Source organism: Sorex fumeus, unplaced genomic scaffold (genome assembly GCF_029834395.1).
Source record: "Sorex fumeus unplaced genomic scaffold, SorFum_2.1 ptg000043l, whole genome shotgun sequence".
Taxonomy (NCBI): domain Eukaryota; kingdom Metazoa; phylum Chordata; class Mammalia; order Eulipotyphla; family Soricidae; genus Sorex; species Sorex fumeus.
In genome coordinates, this window is record NW_026606100.1 from 49,937,184 (window position 1) to 49,949,712 (window position 12,529).

The 12,529-nt window shown below is 52.4% G+C and overlaps 1 protein-coding gene across 6 annotated transcripts in view; it reads right to left on the minus strand.

The window, feature by feature from the left end:
* FGFR2 (fibroblast growth factor receptor 2) overlaps nucleotides 1–12,529 on the minus strand; it is a 110,385-nt gene that overhangs the window by 68,439 nt on the left and 29,417 nt on the right. The window lies entirely within an intron of this gene.

Consider the following 12,529-nt stretch of genomic DNA (forward strand, 5'->3'; position numbering starts at 1 on the left):
CAACTGGGTCCTCCCCAAACAGGGCACATCAGCATGGAAGCGCCAATTAAAAAACCAAGTTATGCTCAAAAGCCCACCAACTCAACCACCAGTGCCTTACTTCACTGTGTGTTTTTTTTATTTGTTTAACTGAAATTAGGTGGTTAACAATGCTATTAACCATGATTTCTCACGCACATGATTCCAACGCCACACCCATCACCAGTGTACCACTCCCCCTTCTGAAGACCCCAACACCCTCTCCCAACCAGAATAACTAGCACATCCTGATAGGATTAAGTCCTTCATGTTCTTTCCCAACACTTTACAGAACAAAGTTCAAAAACCATTATTACTGACATTTTTTTAATTGGGGAAAAAAAATCTTTTCGTGGTTGTATATGCCTTAATTTTACCAGTATGCCTACCACCATTCTCACCAATGAAACGTTACTTCATTACCTAGAAGTGTACTTATACTGAACAGTATCCTCTAAGTCGGGAGACAGAAGCACATTTTTAAACTCAAGAAAAGAGATGGTTTCAAATAGTCGAGGGAGGAAGGTTTTGCCTAAACTCACAATAACGGTACATCTTCGTTCAGGCCACAAATGCACCAAAGGCCCTTGTACGCTTAACACACTCATCCTGATGATAGCCCAAACCAGAAAACACAGTTCTAACTCCTGTTCACAGATGGGAAAACCAAGGCACAGAAGTTATATAATCTGGGGCTGGAGCAATAGCACAGCGGGTAGGGCGTTTGCCTTGCACGCAGCCGAACCGGGTTCGATTCCCAGCATCCCATATGGTCCCCTGAGCACCGCCAGGGGTGATTCCTGAGTGCAGAACCAGGAGTAACCCCTGTGCATCGCCAGGTGTGACCCAAGAAGCAAAAAAAGAAAAAAAAAGTTATATAATCTGCCTCACAATACAGAACTAGAAAGAGGTACAGTTGGGATTGGAACCCAGGATTCCCACAGCCCATTGTCTAAACCCCTGCTCTCCCCAGCCAGTAGGCGCCAGTTCTGCTAACAGTCGGAATCTGTACCTTCAACCACTCTGAGGGTAAGCCGGAGTTCTGCAGAGCTGGCCTGGACCCAAAGTACACACCAACTTTACTCCAGCCCAGAACACCCACTGAAAGTTTGTCCGACAACTTTCAACACATAATGTCTGTTGTCTGTCGTAGCAAAGAGATAACGAAAATCTCTGAAGTATCCATCAACCAAGGACTAGAACATTCTAGAATGCTAAAAATCATGCTCTGGAAAGCAATGACTGTGAGGTTTTCACGTTGGAATTAGGAATGGGGGTGAACCATCTCGCACACCTGCCTATGTTCTGAAACCTAGTCCGAGAATTGGAACTGGGATTTTTTTTTACAGGGGGAGGGACGGGGGAACTATACCTTATGATACATGGGGGACCATATGTGGTACTGGGGGTGGATCCAAGATTGGCCTCACGCAAGGCAAGTTCCTTCACCGCTGTACTATCCTATCTCTCTGGCCCTGAGACTTCTTAACAAAGGCAAGTACATCTTCATCCTCCTGCTCATCTAGGGACCGATGAGGCAGGGGATGAAGGATGCTGACAAGATGCGAATTAGTGCAAAGAGCAACACCATGAGATGAGTCTCCAACACCAGAGAGAGAGGCCGGAGAGGAGGGGGCGAAGACAGGAGACCGTTTCTTGCCTCTGCGTCCAGTTGCTTCAGCAATGAGTAGGCAACTTGGGAGGCACCTACCCGGTTTGGGTATCAAACACCCATCAACACACCTTTCTCTGCAGGGGTCCCCAGGGAATGTCTCCCCCTCCATGCCCACCCCTTCCCCAATCACAACCCCCAGCCCTGCAGGGCCCCGGAAGCCAGCGAAATGATCTCATCACCTTTCATCTGAAAAGCTACTACAGGGCCTGAGACGTAGTAACAGCCGAGGAGGGCACCTGCCCGGCTCACGGCTGACCTGGGTTCAATCCCCAGCATCCACAGATGGTCTGCTGGGCGTGATGCCTGAGCACAGCCAGGAGTCCGTCCCGAGCACAGCTGGCTGTGGTCCCAGATAAAAGCAAAACTTTGCCACTTCGAAAAACCCCTTCACAGTCATGGCCACTAAAAAAGAAACCATTAGGGGCACAAAATAAATAGCTCTGTGGCTCCAACACAATGACTTACAAATCAACCTACATGAAAAGCAAACCTCACGCGGTCAGGTGTTGGTTTCAATCCACACAATGGCCTATTCATGTGACTTAGCTAAATATTCATGTAACGACTCTTTCAGAGAGCATCAATTACTGCCACGCTGACCCTCTGGAATGTCTTTCCTTTTGTCCTAAGAAATCAGCAGAGAGCTGGGAGATGGCTCTTGGACCCCATACAAGCTGGAGGCCAGATTCCAGTCGGGGCACCTCACCGTAACCCCTGGCACAGCCAGGAGTGCCTCTGGACCCATCAGTGGACGTAGCACATGACAGGGTAGGGCCCCCGACCAAAAATAAATAAGTAAACCAAAGAAATCAACAGATGTGCGCTTACACACCATTAGGCATGCTTTGAACGTTCCCTACAGTGTACAAAAAAAGAAGAAGAAAGAAGAAGAAGAAGAAGAAGAAGAAGAAGAAGAAGAAGAAGAAGAAGAAGAAGAAGAAAAGAAACTTTAGAAAGTTGACACTAGCTAAAGACTAGATGTGTTGCTCCAAGTCCCACTCACTGGTTTAAACCATCACTGACGGGGCAACCACCTCCAGGAGAACCCCAGCACACCCAGCCCGCTCGCTCCACACCATAGTAGCCAGCACCTTGGTCTTGGCACTTGAGGAGCAATTTCAAGACAAGAGTGAAAGAATTCCGTGGGAATTTCGGGCAGAGAGCCAATTCCCCGGGGTGAAACTGCAATCATCCACACGATGGCTATAAAAAAAAAAAAAAAAACCACGCCATGCAGACATGCAGCCAGGGGGCAGGGCCTGGGCGCGGGGCTTCTTATCTCATGTCTCAGGGACGCAAGGTGGACAGGGCCCCATAAATCTAATGACCAAGTGAGAGCAGACGAGTAACGCTGCGAGGCATCTGCAATCACAGAGAGCTCTTGACTCACGACTCCACAGAAAAGGCAGCCGAGGGGAGTAGGAGAGGAGTGCCAGGGGCAAAGGAAGGGACAAGGACACCCCCTCCACGGCCTGTATCCCCAAGCCCCCCACCCCACGGCCCACCCTTGCTTGCTTCTGCCACCAGGCCTGCCTTCCTTTAGGGCGGCCTGTGTACGGGCCCTCCTTAGAAGTGGGAGGAGGAACGATTTCCCAATCTGGCCACAGTGAAATGCATCGAGGCAAAGCCTGCAGAACCTGTAAGACCTAGAAAAATAATTACTCCCTGGACTGGAGAGATAGGCGAGCAGATAGGGCGTTTGCTTTGCACATAGCTGACCTGGGTTCGATTCCCAGCATCCCATCGAGTCCCCCTCCCCCCCTTCAAGCACCACCAGGAGTGATCCCTGAGCACAGAGCCAGGAGGAAGCCCTGAGCATCGCCACCGGGTGTGGCCCCAAAACTCAACAAAAAAGGGAAAGTGATGACTCTGCCTGCTGTTGGTCTTTCCTGCATCAGCAGCCTCGTGTCCTGGGCAAAGTCACTATTGCCAGATCCCTGTTTGCCGGCTCGACTCAGAGACTGGTCAGCCCCTCCTCCACGTCCCCAAGGACTAGCAGGCAACTGATGGAAAACTCCTGGCAGGCCACACCCCTCAAGCAGCCCCTTCCCAGCAAAGTTCAGGAATGGTGGGCTCCCAGCAGGAGAACAAACCCTGCCTCCAAGGGCAAACGGACACAGAAGCAGAGAGAGCAAGTCTCCCAGCAGTGCCCTGCACGGTGTAGATGGATGCTGGTGCCCTGCACGGTGTAGATGGAACACCTTTATCCAAAAGGTCTCTGCAGCCCAGGTCATGGGAGGCTGTGGGGAAGCCGCCCGCGAGTGTGACCCTGGATCCCGAGTGTAACCCTGGATCCGTCTTGCCTGCCCTACCACTGGGGTCAATGAGGAGTGGACTGCCCTGGGGGGGGGGGGGGGCACTTCTGATGGCACACGGGGAAAGGAACTCACCCAAATCGGGAGTAAACAGGGATCTCACTGACAGCTCTGACCCTTGCTTTGATTGTTTTGTCTTGCTTTTTTGGGTCACACCCAGCAATGCTCAGGGGTTCCTCCTGACTCTGAACTCAGGAATCACTCCTGGCAGGTTCTGGAGACCATACGTGATGCCAGGGATGGAACTCGGGTCAGTTGTATGCGAAGCAAACTCCCCACTATGCTATGGTGCTGGCCCTTTCTACTCAATCCACTCTCGATCTCCTCCGAGGCTGCCCAGTGCCCCCAAAACCCATGTTTTCTTAACCATAAAACACGAATCACACACAAGCCCATGAAAAGGACAAGAAGACCCGGCTGGGATGAAGGAAGGAAAGAAATCCCAGGCTCAAGGCCTACCTGCCAATCATTCCCTACCCGGAAACCGTGGCTGCCCTCCCTCACGCCACGGGCCCACGGAAACGTTCATCAGCTTCCTCCATTTGGGCCGCTTGATGTGCTTCTCGCCAGGTGTCTGTGCCGAGATTCCCTCTGTGCCCGATGCACAAGAGCTGGGCACTGGGGCAAAGGGGGTGTACTCTGAATTGCCTTTGCTTAGGAAGTCGACACTCAAGCTGGACGGAGAGATGGAGGGTCCAGATGGGCAGCTGTTAAAAGCTTAAGGCATTGGACTGAGTGCTTTGATAAGGTCCCTCCCCACCGGACTTGCCAAGTCTGTATGTTCTAGGCCGATACTGATTCTGTCAACAGCAATAAGCTCAGGGGGCTTCGTTGCATCCTGGAATTGAAGCCTAACGAGAAAGCAGGCACTGCTAGGCCTGCCCCCACGAAAACCATAGTTTTCAGCAGTAAGATTTTTTATGCTCCTTCTCACAAGCCAGAGCGATAGCACAGCGGTAGGACGTTTGCCTTGCACACAGCCAGCCGGGCCAAGCCGGGTTCGATTCCTCCACCCCTCTTGAAGAGCCATGCAAGCTACCGAGAGTACCCATGACATACTCAATATGCCAAAAACAGTAACAAGTCTCAAAATGGAGACATTACTGGGCCCGCTCGAGCAAATCGATGAACAACGGAAGGACAGTTTGTTTGTTTGTTAGTTTGTTTTCTCACAAGCCAGAGAGACAGAAAACACAGCCTGTCAGCTTCGAGAGAAGCCACGGAATCGTGTTACCACGGTAGTAGCAGACACTTCGATGACCAACTGGTCCAGGGCTGATGAGATCCATGTCAGTCAGAAAGGCTAAGTGATTTGATCAAGGTCACATGGCCAGAGGCTGGACTGAGGCTCAACCCCTTCTCCAAATCCCTGGGCAGTCCTCTTTCCACCACACCACCGTGCCCTTTGAACTCCCGTGGCAATTAAGTCAAAAGTTCAAGATTTATGTGAGCATTGGACCCGATGACTGCCAACTGTATTTTTATTGATGCAAAAAAAAAAAAAAAGTCAGTTTCAACTCCTAAATGAAGTCTCACAAACTCCCTAATGCCCCACTAAGGCCTCTGTCTTAAGTCTATAATTAGGGCATTTAAAAATATCACTAATCATGACATTTGAATATTTTGCCCCTGGCAGGGGGGGATGGGAGGTCTTTGCAAGCTCAGAGTACCAGCCCCCAACCCCCCACCATTTTCCCCAGCACAAAGTAATTCATCTGTTTTCAGTTTTGCAGAAAACAAATCTAACACACTACGGAGATGTGAGTTAGGGTGTGATGATGGGGGCAGGCCGGGGCTTTATTGGAAAAAAATCCCATCGCAAACAGCACGCTGACCCGCAAAGCATTGTGGGAAGAAACACATTTAAAATGCCAGGCAGGGGACTGGAGTGATAGCACAGCGGGTAGGGCGTTTGCCTTGCACGCGGCCAACCCGGGTTCGATTCCCAGCATCCCATATGGTCCCCTGAGCACTGTCAGGAGTAATTCCTGAGTGCAGAGCCAGGAGTAACCCCTGAGCATTGCCGGGTGTGACCCAAAAAGCAAAAAATAAATAATAACTAAATAAGAGCTAGTTTTCATGGTCCCCTGAGCACCACCAGGAGTAATTCCTGAGTGCAGAGCCAGGAGGAACCCCTGTGCAACGCCGGGTGTGACCCAAAAAGCAAAAAAAAAAAAAAATGCCAGGCAGGGGCTACAGCGATGGTGCAATGTTGAGGGCACTGGCCTTGCACACAGCCAACCCGGATTCGATCCCCAGCACCCGCTCTGGTCCCCTGAGCCTCACACAGGAGTGATTCCTGAGCACAGCGTCAGCCAGGAGCACCACGCGGGGTGTGGCCCCAAAACAAAGACCCAGCAAGCAAGTGAGTCATTGAGGGAGTGAAAGGCTTGGATCAACTGTGGGCCCCGCTGCCCCGGGAGGGGGTTCCCAGGATGGGTCGGGACCCCTCCAGAAGAGGCCCAAGCAAGCTTCAGAGTCAGGCCCACTCTGGGTTCCCTGTGAAGATCCGGAATGGGCTTTGCATGAGGTTTTCATCACGAAGGAATTTCAAAACCGTTTGGGAAACCTAGGCACTGTGTTTTTGTTTGCTTGTTTGTTTTCATTTCCTGGAACCTTCAGCACTACGACTATGAAACCCACAGTTTACCCACTTAGAATCTCTACCCAAGGGGGGGGGAAAAATTCCCAATTACAGCAAAATGATCAGGTTCACAATGAAAGGAGTTTGGAAGCTCAAGCCAAGTACTTGCATGTTCCCCAGTGACTTCCAAAAAAAAAAAAAAAATTTGCCTTTTCGCCTGCTAGAGACGACGGGCATCTGCAGGTTTCAACAGGCATAAAAATGCAAATAGTCTCTCCCTCCCTCCCTCCCTCCCTCTTTTTCTCTCTCTCTCTCTCTCTCTCTCTCTCTCTCTCTCTCTCTCTCTCTCTCTCTCATTCTCGCTCCTGCTCTCGCTCTCCTCTGGATGGAACCACACCAGCAGCAAGAATTTATTTATTTTTTGTATTTTCACTTTTTATTTTTTTTGCTTTGCTTTTTGGGTCATACCCGGCGATGCTCAGGGGTTACTCCTGGCTTTGCACTCAGGAATTACTCCTGGTGGTGCTCAAAGGACCACATGGGAATCGAACCCAGGTCGGTCGTGTGCTATCGCTCCAGCCCCATATTTTCACTTTTTAAGGTAAAGGTAAAGGTAAAGGCCCTCCCGTTGATCGTCGATTTGCTCGAGCGGGCCCAGTAACGTCTCCATTGGAGACTTTGTTGTTACTGTGTCTGGCATATCGAATACTCTCGGTAGTTTGCCGGGCTCTCCGAGAGGGGTGGAGGAATGGAACTCGGGTTGGCCATGTTGGCTGCTTGTAAGGCGAACGCCCTACCGCTGTGCTATCGCTCACTTTTTAAACCTTTTTTTTAATCACTTAAGATTCTCTATTTACAATACTGTAAAGAGGGTTTTCCTGCACATCATTCTTTTTTTTTTAATTTATTGAATCACTGTGGGAAAAGTTACAAAGTGTTCAGGTTTAAGTCTCAGTCCTGCACATCATTCTAACAACCACACCCACCTCAGCTCTCCCACTGTGCTGCCTTTGGCCCTGGTGGCTCCTGTGCTGAGCACCTTTAAGTCCCACACAGGAGATCATTCTGCAGCCCCCCTGTCCTTCTGACTGACTTCCTTCAGCGTGGGACCCTCTAGTTCCACCCCGGTTGCGGTAAATCGGCCAATTCCGTTCTCTCAGAGAGAGCAGAAGAATCTCGATGCCGCTTCCTCACTCTGAGCTCCCTCTGACAGCTCACCACGCTGAACTTCCATCCATCAATCATGATCTCCCCGTGAACTCAGTCACGAGCAGGTCAGAAACATTAATCATGAATCACTTAAACCCCAGCTTGGGGGGGAAGGGGGATCACTCCAGACGATGGCCATCCTCAATTCCTTCCTGGCTCCCAGCAGCCTGGAAGATGGGGCGCCCCTAGGAATGGCGGGGAGCAGTGAGTGATGCTCTCGGAGGCTACCACACACGCCGGACACTTCACAAAGCCCTCCACCTCACGCATCGCAAGAATCCCCTTAGAAATGGCCACTCGCTGGCCGGAGAGAGTCTGTCCCTTTAAAGGGCATATGCAGCATCCCGGCTTCCTGGCAGTTGGACCTGCCATGACATCACGGGATTATTCCGATCTAGGAAACGTGTAGCCCTGGCAAGGTGTGAGGTCAGTCGGCTGCTAGAACATGACCAGGGCCCGGGCTGAAACTGGAGTTAAAGTTCAGTTAGGAAAGCCGATCAGTCACATCGACCCACTGCAGGGACTGGCTGAGTGCACACAAGAGCATGTGCTTAGATGCTGTGGTTTAAAAGGGGCCGTAGAGACAGCATGGTAGGAAACGCCTGGGAAAAGAGAGAACGGAACACGGGTGGGCCGGAGTGCTAGTGCAGGGGGCACAGGGCTTGCCTTGCACACGGCCAATCCAGATTCAATCCCCGGCACCATAGCTGGTCTCCCAAGCATGGCCAGGAGTGATCCCTGAGCAGAGGCAGGAGAAAGCCCGGAGCACAGCTGGATGTGGCCCCCAGATTCTTTTTTTTTTTTAATTTTTAAATATTTTTAAAGGACAAACTATAAGTCGTGTTGGGCAGAGCCATTCCGGACTAGGATTCCGGGGAATCTGATTTGGCTTGATGAGGCTTGATGAGCCTCACAAAAGACACAGGAGGAGTGTAGGAGGGCTAGAATTGGACAAATCAGACATTCAGGCCCTCTGGACACCCAGACATCCCATCAGGCCTTTGCACTCACAAACACTACTGGGAAAGGGGGTCCCCAGACATTGTTTTCAACTGTTCTGCCAGTAGACCAGCACGGCTCTGCAGACGGAGGCTGGAAAAACCACTAGTCTAAGGCCTCCCCAATTGTAGCCAGCCAGCCCGACCACACAAAGGATGAGAAATAGGCCGGTCCATCTGCCTGGGTCATGGGACACAAGTCAGCAGGGAACCTGGGTCTGGGATGATCAAGAGTCCAGATCCCTCCCAACACTGCACACATTGCTAGAGAATTTAAATCGGGGGCAGAAAGGTCGTAAAGTGGAAAAGTGTGACCTTGCACTCAAACAATCTCGGTTCTTTTTTGGGGGGGAGGGGTCACACCTGGTGATGCACAGGGGTTACTCCTGGCTCTGCCCTCAGGAATTACTCCTGGCGGTGTTCAGGGGACGATATGTGATACTGGGAATCGAACCTGGGTCGGCTGTGTGCAAGGCAAATGCCCTACCTGCTGTGCTATCACTTCAGCCTCCAAACAATCTCGGTTCTGTCCCTGGCATTGCATATGGATCTCCAGGAGTGATCACTGAGCACAAAGTCAGGAGTAAGCCTGGAGCACAGCTGGGTATGCCCCAAAACCCATCCACCCCTCAAAATAAATCAGGAGCCAACAATAGTTCAAGCATGCAGGAGAACCACTGGGTCTGGCCTCAACACTGCATCATCTCCCAGGCACCTGTGAACACAGAACCAGGAGTAACCCCAAGATACTTCCCCACCCCCAAAATAAATTATTTTTAAAAATCAAGTCAGCCCTCTGTGCTTACAAACACAGTGTCAAGAGGGCATTGTCAACAGTCCTGCCTCAATTGTTGACTGATTTCTGGTTTTCTGGACACTGGTCACCAGCCACACCCCCAAAGGCACTGAACAGAAACTTTGCACACAGGAGAGCAAAGGTCCCTCAACGCCTCTGACAAATCCAAAGTTGTGGCCCTAATCTCTCCCACCCACCTTCTCAGCAACGTCACGTCACCTGGGGTCACAGAGTGGGCTTCATTAGCGTCAGTACAGGGAAACGTGCCAACCCACCCAGAGGCGGGTCCGACCCATCACAAGGCTCCAGAATGATCATCCATGGGCACACATGTGTTTGACAGGTAGCAGAAAACGCAAAGAACTCAGGGCTTCCGCAATTCTCCCTGTTAATTGGGACAGGCATTTGACACTCAGGGCGGCCAAGGAACGGCGGTGGTGAAGTCCATGGCCAGTCTTGCCCATCACCTCGGCGTTGGCATTCCTCTGCCCGCCCCAGCCGCCCCGGGCTGCAGCTGTGAATCAGACCAGCCTAATCACACGACAGATGGCACCGGCCACGTAGCCGGCTCAGAACTGCTATCACTTTAAATCGCGTCTAAGGTTTCACAGGCACCACACAGAGGCCGTTCCCGACAGCGGTATCTGGCTGGTACAGTTAACTCCAGCCCTTAATCGCTGCAGGGCACCCGTTTCGGGGCAGAGTTGGTGTCATTCGAGAGCTAATTACAAAGAACCCTGGTTGCAAGGGGAAGGCCTGGCCAGCCCACTGAGCTCCGGGGCTTCGGACGGACCCGCAGGACGACGCAGCCTTGGAGGTCAGTGGCAGGCCACTCCCTGCACCCTCACGGGCTGGGTCCCATCGCCTCTTGGCCCGGAGTGGCACTGGCCGCCAGGACCGTACCAGACAAACCAGGCATGCCAACGAGCCGAGCTGGCAGAATTGGGTGTCCCGGGATCCTCGCTCTCCCTGCCCCTCACCATCCCCCCAGAGATGGGGAGAGGAATACCAGCCCCCCACTTCACTCTCACTCGCAGGCGGCGAGCTGGCCACTGAGGCACAAGCCAGCCATGCGCTGCCGGGCAGAATCGCCAGTTCCCCAGCAAGGAAGAAGGAGGTGGGAGAATGGGGGCATTGGTGGAGCCCACGCAGAGACTCAGGGTCGTGGCCAGGCCCATCCCTGCTGCGCCAAAGAACGGCTGAGTGTGCCCCAGACCAGGCTCGCAGGGTGGGGCGGGGCGGGGCTGGGCGGGGCACACACCAGACTGTGTCGGAATCATAACCCCTCCCTGTGGAGTCGGACCCCCCAGAGGGAGGCACCGTCCCTGCCTCCTTCCCGCTGCTTGGTCTGGGACCCTGAAACCCGGAGCTGTGGGTCAGCCCTCCTGGAGGCCAGCGCTCAGCACACCCCCAGAGGCTGTGGGGGGAGGCCTGAGAAGTTTCATTTCTCTGCTTCCAATGAGACTGACCCATGAAGTCAAGGACCCCAAGTTTCCTCTTGACGGAAAACTCGACAAGTCAAAATATTTCCATTTTTGCCCCAAGCTGCTCAGAGACTCAGGGACAAATATCAATCCCCCCACTTAAGGACACATTATCCCCTTGAAGCCCGAACACATGGATTTTCTCTTTTTCCTTGAAAAACAACCCCTGGGGCCTATTTTAATAACTAACTGTCCTATTGTTCAGGCCTTGTTTAAATCAATGCAGCAAAAATCCCTTTTGAGGAAAAGGAGAAGATAAAACCCAGGCAAAGAAGTCCGGGGAGCAATGTGCAGTCCCTCTGGGAGCACTCCAGCCACAGCAGTCGGGCTGGAAAACACAGCGAAGGAAGGCCATGCTTTATCTCCTTGCTGAATAAACACCCTCAAGCACACGCCTTAGTTGTGAGAAAACCAGCCAGCAGATCCTAACCAGCCGGGGTCACTATCAGATACTGTCAGCGTGCCCATTTCACAGTGAAGGAAATAGAGGCACAAGCCCTGCAGGCCTGCTGGCCTGCCCAAGCCCCCCCCCCCCCTCACAGAAGAGGGGACAGACCAGAACCCAGGCTGCCATCGCCACGAGACAACCATCTTCCCACCCAGAGCAGGCCCACTCAGGGGGCCTTCCACGACACTTCTGATGTCCTTTTAATCAATGTCCACAAAATGCGGTGCTGGCCCTCTTCGACGGCTTCTAAAATACTGCAACCTTTTAGAGGCCTCCCGAGGGGCCGGAGAGACACTGCAGCGGGGAGGGCCTAGCATGCTGCCACGGCCCACCCAGCTTCAATCCCGACCCCCACCAATGCCCCCCCACCGCCCTGATTACTGCCATGAGTGATCCCTGAGCAGAGCCAGGAGTAAGCCTTGAGCACTACCTGGTGTGGCCCCAAAAACAGAAGACTTGAATTAAATGAAAGGATCCTGGAGTCTCAAACGCCGCCCAGTTAGCCACCTGAAGTGACTGTTTTACTGGTGCGGGCTGTGCTACAGTCTCAGACCACTAAGAGCGTCTCTCAGGGTTCTCAGGACCCCCGGCAGGATGGAGAGGAGGAGAAACAACATTTAAGAACCATTAAGAACCACTGGGTAAGGCCCATGTTCCACCGCTGCCTCTTTGTGAGTTCACCTACTTGCTGTGTCCCAGAGACTCGTAAAGAAACCTCGAAAAAGATCAACCACGCATGAAAATTTCTCAGTTACCCAGTCCCGGCTGAGACCTCCGAGGTGTTCTTGCTTCCACCCTACCAAGGCCCCGGCAGCCGCTCCCACACCTCAAAGCTGCCGCCATGCCTCCAGCCGGAATGTCCAGTTAAATATTCTGGATTTTCTGGAGTGACACCACCAAACTCTACAAGACCGACATCCCAGGAGGAGCCGCCAGACTGGATGGGATGTAGCATAGAGGTCCACCAATCTCCACTAACATGAACACAGAAGGCTTAACCCA